We start from the raw sequence: 17,655 nt of genomic DNA, 5'->3' as shown, positions 1-17,655 counted from the left end.
TGACAAGGCCTTGACCTCAAATCTCTAGGTCTTGGCACCACAAAATTGATGCAGAGGTTCCATTTTGGGGGGGGGGTTTGCTCTATGCCAGATTATTGGAGGTGGAGCCCCCCACACCGAGCCCTGGGACCAAAACCCAGTTCCTCTCCCTAAAGCATCTTTCTTAGATGAGATGACTCCTGAGTGCTGAGGACAGGAGCTCAGTCTCTCTGGCTCCACCTTCATCAGAGGGACCCTGTGTTCTGAATCTAACAAGGGTGTGTGGAGTGAGATACAAATCAGAATCAGAAAAGGGGGACAGGGTCAGTTGTGGCCCAGCTTTCCCCCATGGGGCTGCAAGATACTGTCTTAATCCTCCACCATCCTCCAGTCTCCTCCCTCCTCTTCTCTGGACTGACCTTGGTTTTGCTCCTGTTCAATTCCCCCATTCTTCCCTGTTATCACCAACCAGCACCGGGTAAGGTCACGTACTTCATTATGATCCTTCTTTACAAAGACTCCTATTCTCCATGTCAGTGCCCTTTGCCCTGACCTTTGACCCCTACCGCATCCCACCCCTTCAACACGGTCATATCCTATGGAGTTACCTGCTGAAGTTGACAACAGACTGATTCTCACGATGGGTCCAACACCATGGTGATTCCCGAGCCCACCCTCCCTGCCCCTGCAACCTCATCCCCAGCATGCTGAAGGCCTGCACCGTGCCCTCCAGAGTCAGTCAGTGGGGCCAGGACGTCCTCGGTCACAGCCGGTGACACTGCTTTCCTGAAAAGCATCGGAGTCAATTCTCCCACCTCGACCATTGCCTCATCCACATGGGGTCCCCTGCTTGGCTTTATAAGAATGAGAGCCATCCAGGGTCTTTTTCTGCTTTTCTTCTTTTGAGGGGACAGAGGCCACAATGTTTTTGTCGGTAGTGATTTTGTTCATTGTCTGCGTATTTTTGCAAAATTTACCCTCTCCCCATTAGAAGCTGTGCTGGCCAGCAGCTGGGGGGAGGAGCCCAAAGGAGCATGGGATTGCTGTACTCAGGTCCCATCACCCTCTACTTTCTCTCCCCCTGTTCCAGTGTTTCCTTTTGTTTCCATCTCCAAACCTGAGCGGTAAAGGATGGGGGAAAGAGAAGTTTCTCATTGCACCAAGAAGCACTGCTTCCAGGGCTGAAGCTCTGAAAAACCTCTGCCACCTTCTCAGGCCTGGTTGCCCACAGCCCCGGAAGCAATGCTGGCAGAGGGCAAGCCTTCTGCTTGCGGCTTCTGGCAGCTGCACCACAGAGGTGGAAGCCTGGAGTTGGGCTCTGAAGGCTTAATTTCTACCCTGACTTTTCCAGTGAGGGTTTGAGTAGGCTCCACGTGGAAAGGCCCACAAAGCCTCTATAACCCTTCAAGTCCATAAATGGAGACGTGGGGCCAACAGAGGTAGGACCCTGCCTGCCCACTGCTGCTCCCTGGGAGGGGGCCGCCTGCGCAGACCAGGACACACAGCTTCCCAGCAGGAGAGTTTCCCCTTTGATGCTAGGGTTCTGCGACCCACAGACAAGATGCCACAGTCCTCAGCTCTCTCCCCGATGCCCGCCTCCAAGAGTTGTCTCCCGGCCAGCCATGGAATCAGGACCTCTGCACAGGGCCACTGCTCTGGTCCACGAGGCCAGGCTCCCTCCTCTCTGTGCTGAGCTATGTTGGCTGGTGAGGGCAGCTCCACCCAAAGGGTCCTGGTTATGCGAGTCCTCTGTCCCTGGGAGGTGGAAGGGGCGATGCGGAGGAGCAGAGGGGCAAAGACAAGTGGGGACAACAGCAGCAGGGTCAGAAGAGGGTGGCAGCATCTCAGACCACAGCCGAGGAGGAGGATGGGGACGCCGAGGAGGCGGCCGAAGAGGACGCAGAGGACGGACTATTCCAGAACAGCCAGCGCCGCTTGGGCTGCCGCTTCAGGTGCAGATAGTCCTCCTTCTCACGCTCCTTCCAGGCCCGCTGGTAGTGGTCTTCCTCCTTCAGGTACCAGACGGGTGGCCACCGGTGTTTCTCGAAATACTGCTGGTTTTCTGGGGCAGAACGGCAGTAGAGCTGGGTGAGGAAGACGCAGGAGGAGGGGCAGAGGGACTCCCAACCCTGCCCCGCTGCCATGGAACATGCCTCTGGTCTTCCTAGGCCCACATGCCAACCCCTGGGGACCAGAAGCGGAAGCCCTGCCTTCACTGAGCCCCCAAAGAGAGTCAGTTGCCCAAGGAGTGGAGCCGACAGTCCACACTGGGGAAAGGCATTTCCACTTGCGTTTTTCTTCAAAGGCAGAGGGAAGATCCTATCAAGGCTTGGAGAATAAAGCAGGCTGCAACAACGGATGAGGGAGAAACGGTGAGAAGAGCTGTGGGCAAGAAGATGCTCAGCCTGGCTGGGCCGACAGCAGGTGCAGCTGGCAGAGATGAGGTTCTGAGAGGGGAGGTGTGGGGGGTGGGGGTATGCAGGAGGTCAGATGGGAGGGAAGGCTAGGCTGAGGGGTTTGGACTTCTTCTAGAAGGTGTGGGGGCTCCACGAAAGTTTGGGGCCAGGGAAGTGAGGCAGTTGGAGCTGTGCTTTAGAAAGAAAATGCTAGAAGGGTGACGAGGAGAGAGCAGGAGTGGGAGACCTGGTAGAGCACTAGTGGGGAGGAGGGTCACAGCAGAGCAGACGGTGCCCGGTGAAGAAACTGGGGGAGGCCAGCCACACCTCTCCCTGGATCCCATGAATCCTGGACCCCTGGATTCCTGTCAGGCCCCAGGACCTGAGACATCAATTAAGCAGAGACCAAGCTGCAGGGACCCCAGAGGATGCCCAGATCTGTGTTGTCCAAGCTGTGACTTGTGCCCATTCCTAGGTTATGAAATTAATGTCATGAGTCGTGAACAGTATTAAAAACAACTGATGAATTTTTCAATATGTGTACTAGGTCACAAGATACAATGTAATTCTTGATAACCTAGAGGGGTGGGATGTGGGGATGGGAGGGAGGCTCAAGAGGCAGGGGATATATGTATAATTATGGCTGATTTGCATTGTTGTTTGGCAGAAACCAACCAACATTGTAAAAATTAACAAACAAACAAAAATGTTTTTCTTAATGTGGAGTTTGGTCCACAAACATCTAAAAAATATCACCTCTAGTCTGACTGTACCTGTGAAAAGCAGGAGCTCAGAGGGGCAGAGTGAATTGCCCAAGGTCTCTGGTGGGCCGGGGCGGGGGGGCCGCCCTCCACACCAGTGCTTTTTCCAGGACCCCCTCCGCTGGTCTGGGTGCATGTTTGCAGGCTACTCCCCACCCACAGGGGTCTTTGGCAGCCTCTGGGTGCCCTGGGTCAGAGGCTTGGACCCAAGGAGAGGGAGGCGACAAATGCCGCTGGGGATGCTCACCTGGGGACATGGCCTTCATGTCTCGGGGGAACTTGCGACACACATTGTTGTAGTTGGTGCAGATGTGGTGAAGACACCAGTCAGCCAACTGGTACGCACAGTGGAACTGGGAACAGACAGCAGCATGTCTGTGCTGGGACCTCTGGGCCAAGGTCTGCACACAGATGTCTACTTTTGCCTTCAGAGCCAGAGCTTTGGCGCAGGTGGGCAAAGGCCCTGAGTCACAAAGAACCCACCTCGAGAGGCAAGGCCACACAAAACCATGACGGAATGACATGGATTTGCTCCTTGGCCCCACCACCACCACCACCTCACCCGTGACCTGCCCCCAGCAGCCCCAGAAACCCACAGTCCTATGAGGTAGCCTCTTACTGGGTCTGCCCTCCTCAGATCTGACCCCTCATCCTCCATGCTGGACCAGAGCAGCCTGCATTAAGGTGCTGACAACTGGGCTTAGAGAGCTGGCCTCCCAGGCATATCTGCCATATTTTAACTTCATAAACTAATCTTTAGAATGTTTGGCACCCTGAGGGCTCGTAGGGGAGATTTTGCTTGCCTGTTTTGGGTGGCTCAGACAGTAAAGAATCTGCCCACAATGCAGGACACCTGGGTTCAATCCCTGGGTCAGCAGGATCCCCTTGAGGAGGAAATGGCAACCCACTTCAGTATTCTTGCCTGGAGAATCCCATAGACAGAGGAGCCTGTCAGGCTAAAGTGCACGGGGTTGCAGAGAGCCAGACATGACTGAGCAACTGACACTATCACTTGGGAAAATGGAGGAAGGAAGTCCCTCTTAGATGGAGAGTCCCCAGTGTGCCTTAAATGACCCCAGCAGGCAGCAACCACGTCTATACAGGGCTCTGGTTTCCCTCTCCGGCCCAACGGTTGCCTGAAGTCTCCGTCCCTTCCTGCCACAGCCAGCCTCTTCTCTTGGCATGTTGGGGTGAATCCTCTGGCCTGCAAGATAAGATGGGTCTGCCCACTGGGGGAACCAAGTCTGTCAATGGGTTTCCTTCCTACCCATCACCTCCCGAACCCTCCCCATTTGCTGCCAACAGGCAGAGCCCAGAGCTGAGAATGTTGGAGAGATTCCTTCCCTGCCATCCTACCTGAGCCAGTTCCAGGAACACAAGGACGTCCCCGTCGATGTCCACCATCATCTGAGTTGCTTCCATCAGCCCAGTCACTGTGTACTGCTCTGTGACACACACACAGCCAGGAATGGGCTGAAGAACCACAGGAGTGGACAGGCACTTGTTTATCCCCGCCCCGACCCCAGCAGGGGCCCACAGCAGGGCAAAGAGAGGTCCAGGGCAAGTCTCAACAGGCCAGGTAAGGCCACAGGAGATTTAAGTCGGCTCCTACCAGTGAGAAAACCAGGATTGGAGCAAGACTTTCCCACTGGAGAGGAGGTGGGAAGTGAAGGCGGAGACTAGAATAACCTATGAAGTTTTTTAAGCTACATATGTTGCAGCAAGGAGTTATACAGGTGGGGTGAAAGCCCCCACCCCTGAGAATCAGCCATTGATACTGATGGGAGGGGGTATTAAATCTCAAATTTGCTGAGAACTGTCGATTAGAACTAAGGATTAAATCAAGTTGTTCATTTTAATTTAAATTTTGTAACAAATTGTGTACTAACCTTGCATTTCATGTTAAGACCTTTCTAGGGAAGAAGTAAACACTTTGAGTTCTGAATTTTAACTGTATCAGTATAAACTGATAAAGTATTTTATCTTTAAAAGTAATATGTCTCAGCTGAGTCCATGGAAAAAGACCTAGAAAGAACAGCCATCCCAATAGCAAAAGCATTGCTAATGCAAATACTGTAGCCTTGAAATCCCATTTCCAACTACAGGAAGCCAAGACTTCTTAGAGAAATGGCTGATACCGGGTATGGGGCAGGAAATGTACACAATGAACCTGGCACATCTTGTCATTCCAGAGCATCAAAAGCTCCTCTAGAGACTCTGCAGCCAACTTGAGAAGACTTCTACAGGTTAAAGGAACAGCAGAGTATCTGAGTTTCCATAAAGCTAATTGCAATGATTTAAAACCGATAGCTGGAATCAAGATTGCCGGGAGAAACATCAGTAACCTCAGATATGCAGAGGACACCATCTTTATGGCAGAAAGCAAAGAACTAAAGAACCTCTTGATGAAAGTGAAAGAGGAGAGTGAAAAAGTTGGCTTAAAACTCAACATTCAGAAAACTAAGATCATGGCATCCGGTCCCATGACTTCATGGCAAATAGATGGGGAAACAATGGAAATACTGAGAGACTTTATTTTGGGGGGCTCCAAAATCACTGCAGATGGTGACTGATGCCGTGAAATTAAAAGATGCTTGCTCCTTGAAAGAAAAGCTATGACCAACCTAGACAGCATATTAAAAAGCAGAGACATTACTCTACCAACAAAAGTCCATCTAGTCAAAGCTATGGTTTTTCCAGTAGTCATGTATGGATGTGAGAGTTGGACTATAAAGAAGGCTGAGTGCTAAAGAATTGATGCTTTTGAATTGTGGTGTTAGAGAAGACTCTTGAGAGTCCCCTGGACTGCAAGGAGATCCAACCAGTCAATCTTAAAGGAAATCAGTCCTGAATATTCATTGGAAGGACGGATGCTGAACCTGAGACTCCAATACTTTGGCCACTTGATGTGAAGAACCCACTCATTTGAAAAGATCCTGATGCTGGGAAAGATTGAAGGCAGGAGAAGGGAACGACAGAGGACGAGATGGGTGGATGGCATCACTAACGTGATGGACATGAGTTTGAGTAGGCTTCAGGAGTTGGTGATGGACAGGGATGCCTGGCATGTTGCAGTCCATGGGGTCACAAAGAGTCAAACACGACTGAGCAAGTGACCTGAACTAAAAGCCAATAGAGTATGTTCAAGTCCAAAAATTCATAATCACATGTAATATTAATAACAAAAAATCAACTGGTCACTCTCAAAGGATGATAGGAAACAAATGTGTGTCTTGAAAACTGGTAAACAGGGACTTCCCTGATGGTCCAGTGGCTAAAACTCTACACTTCCAATGCAGGGGACCCAGGTTCAACCCCTGGTAAGGGAGCTAGATCCCACATGCCACAACTAAAGATCCTTCATGCCACCACTAAGACTCCACTGCAGCCAAATAAGTACATGAATATGAGAGAAAAGAAAAACAACTGGTAAATTAAAATGCCACATATTCACCTGCCTTTCCTACATGAACTATTCTACTGGGAAATCAAACTATAGGTGAGGGAAAGTTTCCCTCCTTTGGAAAGTATTCTAACAGATTAAAAAAGAAAAAAAAAGACCTGGAATATTACCATTTCACAACAGTTAATAAATAAATGGATCCAGGCAATAAAACTCAAAGGCTGCTAACACCACAAAAAGAGAGAAAAGCAGATGATCTATGTTTCTTGATGAAAAGCAGAAACAGCCTACAAAATGTAGTCTCACCAAAAGAAGACTGGATCTAATCTAGCCTCTAGACCTGAAGGCCAGTTGAAAGGAAGGAAACATGGTGGATACAGAAAGGCGATCAGTAAATAAATCTAGGTTCCCTGGATCAGAGGGTTTTTCCAACATATCGCAAGGGAAATTTCTGTTTTTGTTTTTAACAGACAAGGTACTTACAGATTAAAAAAAACCTTAAAAGATATACAAAAAGTAAAATCATGCTATAGTGTTTCAGGATGCACACTTGGATGACATAACTATGAAGAAGAGTAAGGAAAAGCTCTCATCAAATCTTAGCGCAATAGGCAGAACGGTTACTCTGGGGTGGGGAGGGCCTATGGTTGAGAGGGACAGACTGGGGGCTCCGGTGTGGCGAGCAAGGGCCACTTTGGTTTGTAATAATTTATTAAGATGAACACATATGACATGTTTTGTGCAATATTTAACATTTTAAAATTAAGCTTAAACTAATAACTTCATAGTAAGCTTATATCACAAAACATGTCACTTATTATACAACATTTGGCATTTTCCACTGTTCCTTGACAAGGTACATAGAAACGTATTTTTTAAAGATGATTTTTAGCGATTATGAAGCATTTCAAAGGAAAGGCCATTCAATGTTATTTTCTATAAGCCTTTCCATGCAGCAGTGAGAGGTAACATTTTTAATGGCTACCTTGCAAAATCCATCCACGTGTGCTTAACCAGTGTGCCTGTTTGACTTGTTTCTGATTGCTTGCTATGATGAAACAAACTTAAAGAAACACCTGAATACATTTTTTTTTCATTTGGGCCATTTCTTTGCAGCAAGTCTTTCAAAAGTTATTTAGTCTAAGAGTTTAGACTGTTTTCTGTGTTCTGGGAATGCTGTACCACTTTTTCAAATTGTTGCAGCTGTGATCTTATTTATTTTATTTACTTATTGGTGGCATCACTCAGCATGCGGGATCTTAGTTCTCTTACCAGGGATCGAACCTGTGCCCCCTTCAGTGGAAGTGCAGCCTTAACCACCAGACCACCAGGGAATTCTGCAGTTGAAATCTCTAGAAGCCTCTTACTCCCTGCCCTAAAGCCCTCAGTGTCCCCTGGCCTGCCTCTGCAGGCTCAGCTCTTAATATTTGATTCTGGCCTATCATTTCCACCTCTTCCAGGGACCAGGCGCCACTTTTCAACTCATTTATCATCATAGGATCGCTGCTTCCCTCATAGCCAAGTCCCAATCTTGATCATCTGCCAAGGGCCACAGCAGGTCTAACACCAGGTCCTTCCCTGAACCTCAGCTCAGTATCTGAGGCTTTGCTATCTGCCGCCGACCCACCCAAGGACATTAACCTGGACATCAATGCCAGTACAGGTACCAACACCAACATCAATGGAACGCACATGCTGACTCCAGCTCAGGAGCTCCACCTGTCGGCGGGCACCAAGGGCTCCAGACGGCTTCTCATCTGCACTGCACCATCTCTCCTCCTGCCCTGGCACCCCAAGTGCTGCTCCTTGTCTCCCTCCTGCCCCAGTCCCTGCTCCACCCAAGCCTCTGGGGTTGGTCCATCCTGAAACCTGAGCTCTAGCTCACAGGATCTTCCAGGAATCAAAGAATTAGGAGTGACCAACAATTAGGTCAATGTTTACTGTGTTTCTAGAAGAAGAAAGAGAAAGGGAAGGTGGAAGAGAAGAAGGAAATGAGAAAGGGGAAGAAAAACGAAAGGCAGAAGGAGGAGATGCAAGGGTAGGAATGAGGAATGGTGTTCTGTTCTTTTTGGCTTCTTAAGCTTGCCTGAGTGTGGCCAAGCTGAGAACCTCGAGCCCTGGCATCTACTGGTGCCCACTTGCTGCACCGCAATAACCTCTAGAGAGACCTATAAGGTGACCCCACCAAGCATCCCTCTCACACATTTCTTTACATCCATGTCCTCACCGCAACCCCAATATGCACAGATGTATCTCACGCTATGTTAACATATCCCCTTGGTGCTGGTGGCCTGTCCCCTAGGAGGAGACAGGTGAGAGAAGAAATCATGACTCCCAGGGGATCCCCTGACTCCTCCTCCTCCTCCCTGGAGGCTCCTCCCCTGGGCTTAGCTACCTGTGAGGGTGACCAAGTGCGGCAGGCAGAGGCGGTTGGCCAGGATGATGAGTTTCATGTCGTCCAGGTCGGGGCTGGAGGTGAACATGCCAGTGTACAGGTACTCCAGCATGGCCCACATGCAGCTTTTGCTTGTTTAAGGAAATACCACCTGTGAATGGGAAGGAATGGAGCAGGCTGCAGCAAGGTCCAGCTTTAGGGAAAGAGCAGCAGTTCCGAAGAACTCAGAAGGCTCTGGCCTGGACAGTTGGTCTCCCATAGACAGGCTGCCACCCCTCTGCGGTCCCTGGACCTGCTCAGAACCCCTCCTTCCCTAAAGGCTAATCTCCCACACCAACAGCCTGCAATGAACCCATCTGCTAAGCACCTGTGAGCAGGGCTCCAACAGCTTTTAAAAGGACCTGGACTCGCGTTAGCATCTTTCTGGTTTGGAGGAACCATGAAGGAGTCCTGCCGGTCACCTGCACCCAGCCCCACTCTATCCTTCAGGGAGCAGTGCAAGTGGGATGTGGATGAACAAAGCGAACACCAGCTGGTCTCTCTGGGCTGCTCGAAGCTACAGCTCTGGGCCTCTGGGATCTCTCCAGAGCGGGACCAACACAAAAACTGCTTTCTCATCAGCCGCCAGCCTCTCCAGGCTGCACTGGGAATTGGCTGGAACTTTACAGCTGCTTCTGTGGCTCTGAAGAGTTCCCATCTCACACTTTGCACATCTCAACCCACTCATGCTTCAGGGAGCAGAGGCAACTCAAACCTCGAACTCTCCTCTTCACCTCCCAGAAGGACTCCCTTTCCAGTGTGTGCTAAGTCGCTTAAGTCATGTCCGACTCTGTGCGACCCTATGGACTGTAGCCCGCCAGGCTCCTCTGTCCACGGGAATCTCCAGGTAAGAATACTGGAAAGGGGTGCCCTTCCCTCCTCCAAAGGATCTTCCAGACCCAGAAATCTTAGGAAATCCCTTCTCAGGGTTATAGGATGCTATGCTCTAACATTCTTTGTTCAGCTTTTCATTCAAGTGTTTGCTGAGCACTGACTAAGGGACCAGAGCTGAGAAGGGTACTCAGCAGAAATAAAAGACCTCATCCGCATACTCAAGGGAAACCTCAGATCAGCTGGAGAAACTTGGTGTGGACCCTTGGAACTTTAAGTAGATTCACAAAGGAGGACACTGTTAACTACAAGGCTGAGGGATGGACAGTCAGTGTCACAGTTCAGAGAAGGGCAGAAAGGAGATCAGACTTGAACGCCAGTCTTGATTTGGCTAGAACTCCCACTGACTCCTGATGTTTCCTCTTAGTAATTTTCTACCCACTGACTCCCACCCTACACCTTGACTATAAACCCCACTTGATCATGCTCAATTAAGAATTAAAACCACTTCTATACTGAGGTCTCTCTTCCCCTATTGCAATAGTTTCTGAATAAAAATCTGTTCTTACTGCTTTAAGAAACAAGTTTTTTCTCAACTATAGAGCTAGGATGTGACCATAATGGTCCATCTTGGTATATTGCAAAGTCCATGACTATAGGAGCCATCTCATAAACTTCTCTTGGGCCCATCACTTGGTGGTTTGTACAGAGTCAAGGCTGAAGGAAGTACTGTGAAGTAACAGATGCCTCAGATGGAAAGGGAGTAAACCTCTCTCCCTCCCAGCCGTTTCCATCCTAGCCTTACCTCCCTGGTGGAACTCTCCACAAGTGGCCCCCCAAACATGGCAGCCATCTAGTCACAGCTAGAAATCAACAGGGGCTTGTGGGCACTGATGGTGCCATCATCCAGGATGAAGGTCACATCTGTTGGGTGAGAGAAGATGCATCACGTGAGGATGGGGTGAAAGAATAGGGGACAACCAGCCCCACGGGTCGACACTGCTCCCAGATGACTGCTTCCTCCTGAAGCCACACTCTGTGAGCACCACATGACCACAATCTCAAGCTGGGGACTCTAGGTTTCAGGAGCAGAGCCACAGTATCTCCAGGACATCAGTGGCTGAGATGACTCAGAATGCTACTCGGACCAACCCAGATTCTGCAGAAAGAGCCTGGAGGGAAGTCCCCTGCCTTTGGGACACCAGCTCCTAAGCCTGTTTCATACCTGAGAAGGTGCCTTTGGCCAAGCACTCCTTAACCCGGTTGGTCTGGCGGACATGGAAGGCCTTGGTGATCTCCTGGTTCATGAAGGCCTCGTTGAGGATGTTGGCCACCATCAAGTGCAGATCAAAGACCTCAAGCAGCTCTGCGATGTGAGCGATGTGCATGAGGTCTCGCTCATTCTCGTCCAGCTCCCCTGTGTACAGGTACTTGAGAACAGCCCGGAACGGCCCTGGCTGGATGGAGTTGTCCATTTTCACCACCACCATCAGCCGGGATTTATAAGTCAGTGGCTCTTCTGTCATCTCTTCCTGGATGCTCACAAAGGCTCGGCTCCAGGAAGACAGCACTCGACCCCGCCCAGGCAGGTACCCTGTCCCATTGCCCCGTAAGATCCCGTCGCTGGTGGATGCCCGGAGCCCAACAGGCCCAGAGCCCCCGCCCTCCTCCACGCTCTCACACACGTCAAAGCTCGCTGCCCGGAGCAGGAAGTCCCAGCCATGGTGGTGGAGGTGGTGGTGGTGTTGATCAGGGTGACCCCGGTGGTCCTCTGAGCGGGGACCCCCTGACTCCGAGGGTCCCCCAGCTCCCCCTCACTCAGGTCCATGAGGAACAGGTCGTAGAACTTGGAGGAGGATGTGGAGAGGTAGATCTTGTGGGCGAAGATGCGCACCCGCTCCTGAAGCACAAGGATGACATCTGCACACAGCGGGTCCTCCAGGAGGTGGGCAGCGCACTCCTCGCTGCTGGAGGGGGGGTCGGGCACCACAATGAGCAGGGGCGGCGGCCTGGGGGGCAGGAAAGGTGCCTGCAGCAGGGGCCGCTGCACATGGAGGAGGTGGGACTTCCAGAACTGCAGGTGCCGGCGGGAGATAAGCGCTGCCTGGATGGCGTTGTCGAAGACATTCTTGATACCGAACTGCGCCCACACTCGTCTCGTAGTAGGGGATACCCAGCTCCTTGGTCACCTCTCGGCCCTTCTCTGGGGGAAGGATCTCATTGGGCTTCATGGGCCTGGCACGTTCAAGAAGGGAAGCCAAATTCATGTCGGTGGTGGAGGGCTGGGGGGCAGGGAGATGCATTCCCCCGATCCTGTGTGTTTTTCTCCTGACTGGGGGCGTCCCTGCTGAGGATCTGGGTCTAAGCCCCGTTCCTGCCCTGCTCATTTCCACTCCCTTTCTCCTCTGTTTGGCCAGATCCTACCATTCTTTCAAGGCTGACTTCTAAGCCCTTCTTCTTCCAGGAAGCCCTCCATGGTAGGTAGGCCTCTATGGCAGGCCTGGGTGATCTCCCCGGCTCAGAGTAGCGGGAGGGCTGACTGCCTCTCTGGCAATTAGCATGCTGGTTTTTAACATATTCACCTATCCAGTTCGTCTCCCAGCAAGATTATAAGCTCCTTTCATACAAAGATTACCTCTCCTTCTCCTTCTCTCCTCATGATGCTTAGCCCAGTATTGCCCACTCAGTGTGTAATAGATGGATGGATGGATGAAAGAATGATCATTCTAACTGGCCCCCTATGTGAATCTGCTTCAAATGGAGGGAGAGAAGTGAGGCTCTGTGCATTCTCTCAGGGCTGAGCAGAGAGTTGAGAGACACACAACCTCCCTCCACCCCCTCTTCCCCTTCCCCATCTGCCACCTTTCCCTCCCTAGGCACCAGGACTCCCTACCTAGCCAGGGTCTCCTGGCCCTATTGACAGCGTCCAGGTCAGCGTAACGCAGGTCCACCTGGCAGCCCACCAAGATGACAGGTGCTCGGGGGCAGAAGTGCTTGATTTCTGGGTACCACGTGGTCTTGACATGGTGGAGGGAGTTGGGGTTGGCAACGGAGAAGCACAGAACCACCACATCAGATCTGGGGGTGGGAGAGAGTGAGGTTATAGGCAAAAAAAGCTAGTGATAGGTTCCCTGCTGCTGGAACAAGGGAGAACACATACCCAACGGCACCCCTACACTGCAATCCCACAAGTGTCATATGGATCGGCTCACATGATCTTCCCCAAAACATTTAATCATAGCACCTCCTATTTCTATACCCCCAAGTTAGCACTTGAGAGCTTTCAAAGACTCTTGGGTTGACCTCACAGCTCTCTTGAGATTTAGACATCACCACTTTTACCATCTCATCTGAGAAAACTCATCTCAGAACAGCCTTCCTAATTGCTCAAAGTCCCAGCGTTACTGGTTAACAGGGGAGAACTGAAACCTGGCCTCCTGATTGCAAAGCCGGCTCCCTGCCCAGCCCGGGCTGCCTTCCTGTCAAGGGTCTCCCAAGGCTGTTTTCTCCACTCCTTCCTCCCAGTTTCACAGAGTGAAATTCCTTTAACTCAGTTTCACAGAGTGTCCTCATACCTCGGGGAAAAACCCCACCCACTTGGCTCCCTGCAGGCAGCGGGGGCCTTCCCTACCTCCCATAAGCAAAGTGCTGGTCTTTGTGGTGGTCTCCGAAGGTATCCCAGAGGTGGAGAGACACGCTCACATTGTCCACCACGTCTCGGGAACGTTCTAGCATCTGGTGGGGGTGGGAGGGGGCGAGGTGGGACAGGGAGGGGAGGGAAGCGAAGGCAATGGTTCCTGGGGGCCCTGCATGCCAACTTGGGGTGGGGTTAGCTCACTCCTGGGTCCCACAGCATGGGGGCTGGAGGGACAACTAGTGTCTCCCTCTGTGTGTCCTAGAACACCTGAGTCCCCTAACAAGAGCTGGCCAGGACAGAAGAGACTCCAGAGGGCAGACAGTCACGGGAGTGATGCGATCTCCCAAGGAGCCCATCCTTGTTCCCAGCTGTACCTGCCATCAGATGTTTCCCAGCCTTGGGTCTTTGGGTATCATTAGCCAGCAGTTTCTTTTCTCCTGGCAGCTCTCATCTCTCCAAAGCACCACCCCTTTCCCAGCTCCAGGGCTTCCCATTACTGGGGTCTATGTTACACAAGATGCCCCAGGCTTCTGCTCAGACAAACACAAAAGGCTGGGGACTCCTCCCCTGGAGTGGGCTCCCTTCAGGCCTCTCCCAAGGATCTGTGCTCTTCAGCTGCCTCTACTCAACCTTTAAAGGGCTTCCGTGAGCTCAGCATAAGGCCCCTCTGGAGAGATCCCTGGGGAAGAAGCCCAGATGAGTGAGGCCATAGACTTGCAACCTTACCTCTTGGCATACCCGATACTGGTCAATGGCCCAAACCATGGGCACGTGGGTAGCAAGCAACTGGTACTGGGTGAGGGTGGCATTGCAGGCCCAGGCACAGATAAGCCTGGTCTTGCCCACAGCATTGTCCCCCACCACCACACACTTGATGGTCTCTACGTTTGGCCTTTCATAATCCATGTCAGAATCCATTAATTGGGACCTGAGGGAGAGAAGAGAAGCAGTCAAGACAACTTCGCACACCAGCCCCTGAGGGCCAGGGCCAGCAGCTCTTCTCTGCCGGGGCTGCCCCCTCTCTGAGCATTTGAGCAGAGAGCAGGACAAGGGAGTGGGTAGCTTTCCGGGCACAGGCTCCACAGGGGCCCGAGGAGACAGGAGTCCCTTCAGGCTGAGAGGCACAGCTCCACTGGGTGAATCTCTGGTCTTCCTCCTGGTGTCTCCATCCTCCAGCAGCAGGGCTTCTGGTTGGGGAATGCCAGAGAGAGATCCCAAGGCGGAGTCTGCTCGGGGGCTGGTCCCCACTCTCCTGGGAAGAGAGGTGTCTGCCTAGGCAGCTCATTTATCATCTGCTCTCCTCCTCCAGCTTTGTCTTAATTTTATTTCCTCTTCAGGTCCCATTCCAGCTCATGTCTACACCCCTTCTCCACAGTATATGGTGATGTATTTTATAACTTAGAAAAATTCTGTATCCCTAAAACACGTAGTGTTTCTTTTGTGGGAAAAATATTTATGAATGAGATTGTATGATATTGTGGCAGGAGGTTGGGTGGAGGACAGTAGAGAAGTATCAGTGAGTATAAATTTCATATTTTGTACCCAGCACATAGCTCAACACTTAGATATTATTCCATTAAAAAAGAAAGAAAGAAATCACCTAGACCTGCATTCTGGTTTCATCTCTATTGGTAAAGAGCTGCAGGCACTCAGAGAGGCAGGTTTCCTCTCAGATTCCTCCTCTGTGAAGTAAAGGTTTCTACATTATGATCTTGAGTTTTTTTCCTAGCTCCTGCTTTCTGATTTTAAATGTAGTATCTCCTGTAAATGTGTGATTGCAGAGATCCTTTGGTTCTGGGGAGTCTGAAGAACAGAGTATCACCTAAACATCAGTGTGTCATGGCTGTGCTATTTCTATACTGATGCCCCAATATGTTTTTGGCCAGATACTGAAGCAGCCTAACTTCAGCCATAAAGTACAAACATTGCAGATATTTCAAACACTGCAATGCCTCTATGATGCACAATGCCCCATGTCATTTCTCCTGCTTATTGGCAATGCCTCATCATTGTTGTATAAATATGCATACCCTGTTGCATTCCCCATTTATTTCTAGTTCTCATTCCTATGATTTACAGCCATTAGGACTTGGCAAAAAGAGTAATGAGAAGGAAAATACATTATTCTTAGCCTGTGAGATTTACTAAAAGATGCTTACTCCTTGGAAGGAAAGTTATGACCAACCTAGACAGTGTATTAAAAAGCAGAGACATTACTTTGCCAACAAAGGTCCGTCGAGTCAAGGCTATGGTTATTCCAGTGGTCATGTATGGATGTGCGAGTTGGACTATAAAGAAAGCTGAGCGCCGAAGAATTGATGCTTTGAACTGTGGTGTTGGAGAAGACTCTTGAGAGTCCCATGGACTGCAAGGGGATCCAACCAATCTATCCTAAAGGAGATCAATCCTGGGTGTTCATTGGAAGGACTGATATTGAAGCTGAAACTCCAATACTTTGGCCACCTGATGCGAAGAACTGACTCATCTGAAAAGACCCTGATGCTTGGAAAGATCGAGGGCAGGAGGAGAAGGGGACAACAGAGGATGAGATGGTTGGATGGCATCACCGACTCAATGGACATGGGTTTGGGTGGACTCCGGCAGTTGGTGATGGACAGGGAGGCCTGGTGTGCTGAAGTTCATGGGGTCACAAAGAGTCAGACACAACTGAGCAACTGAACCGAACTGAACTGAACTGTGAGGTTTACAGAGGGAGAAGGCAGGCTTGTTAATATTCTGTTCAGGCACTGCTGTGTTATGGGAGACTTTCCCAATCTCTTTCTTTCCTCTTCCTTCCTTCCTGCTCTAGGCTGGATTAGGTGTCGCTCCTTATCCTTCTGTAACCTTGTGTTCCTATCATTTATTGTGCCAGATTGTTTGCTTTCATTTACTTTATTATTATTGGCTGCACTAGATCTCTGTTGTTGGGCGGGTGGGAGGTTTTCTGTCCTTATAGCAAGTGGGGGCTACTCTGCGTTGCAATGCATGAGCGTCTCACTGCGGTTAGGTGGCATCTCTGTTGCAGGGCACAGGCTCTAGGGGCATGGGCTTCAGTAGTTGCGGCTCCTGGGCTCTAGAGTGTAGGCTAAGTAGTTGTGGCACACGGGTGTAGTTGCTTAGAGGCACTTAGGATCTTCCCAGACCAGGGATCAAACTCATGTCCCCTGCATTGGCAGGTGGATTCTTTTCCACTGTACCACCAGCGAAGTCCCCCATGTTGTTTTCTAAGTTTCTGTTTTTGTGCCTGTATCTCTGACTAGCTGAAGTGCCGTCCTGTTAGGGACTGTGTTGTTAATTATGTTTGTTTCTAGCACAGTGCCTGGCATATCCGGAGGACTTTGTTGAATGAATAAATGAATGAATTTAATTGACCAAACTCTGAATAAAGAAACAATTTAATCAAAATGTTATCCTTTATTGCATAACAATATTTACCTGAATACAATGTATTAATACAATAGTTGAATCTTTGATCTGTTCGAATGACTGTTTGTTTCTTAGCTGTTTGGGGCCGAAATACCTCTAAATTTAATTGCCTCCATGTTCAGACTGAGAAGCTTGAGCAAAGAACAGGTGTGGGAAATCCCTTTTCTTTCTTCAAAGCACCCAGACCACGAGGCTGTTGCTATCTACCTATTAACAACCACGACTCTTTAGAATGACTCAGTGACCATTTGTGATTCTGTTCAATTTCACTCCAAAGAATTGATCCCCGTTTATTTTTTTAATATTTACTTATTTGGCAGTGTTGGGTCTGAGCTGTGGCATGCAGGATCTTTTGTTGGGGCACCTGGGCTCAGTAGTTGAGGCTTAGTCACATGTGGGATCTTAGTTCTTTGATCAAGGATGAAACCCATATCCCCTGCATTGGAAGGCAGATTCTTAACCACTGGATCACCAGGCAATCCAAATGTATCACTTTTTCATCTCACTGTCTTCTCTTCCACTCTTTCCTTCTAAATTGTTCTATATTTCCAGTCCAGCATAAAAGTAACTTGGAAGCCATCATTTTGTCCTAACAAAGATCTGAAAAAGCAATAAATGAACAACTCTTAGACCCATCAGAGAACTGAGGTCAAAGGGCAAACTTCTATCACCAAAACTGGGGAAACAGATAAGCTACAGAGAATCACACTTGCTAGAGCAGACACCTGCAAGAGAAATCCTCCTTTGAAACCAGTATCAAAGTATCAAAAAACTATATGTGGATAAGT

At 50.0% G+C, this 17,655-nt stretch overlaps 1 pseudogene; it reads right to left on the bottom strand.

Moving 5' to 3' along the window:
- Positions 1 to 1,007: 1,007 nt before the first annotated feature.
- Positions 1,008 to 14,478, bottom strand: LOC129650357 (rho-related BTB domain-containing protein 2-like; annotated as a pseudogene).
- Between the last annotated feature and the right edge of the window lie 3,177 nt (positions 14,479 to 17,655).

Source organism: Bubalus kerabau, chromosome 4 (assembly GCF_029407905.1).
Source record: "Bubalus kerabau isolate K-KA32 ecotype Philippines breed swamp buffalo chromosome 4, PCC_UOA_SB_1v2, whole genome shotgun sequence".
Taxonomy (NCBI): Eukaryota; Metazoa; Chordata; class Mammalia; order Artiodactyla; family Bovidae; genus Bubalus; species Bubalus kerabau.
This window is presented reverse-complemented; position numbering and strand designations above follow the sequence as displayed.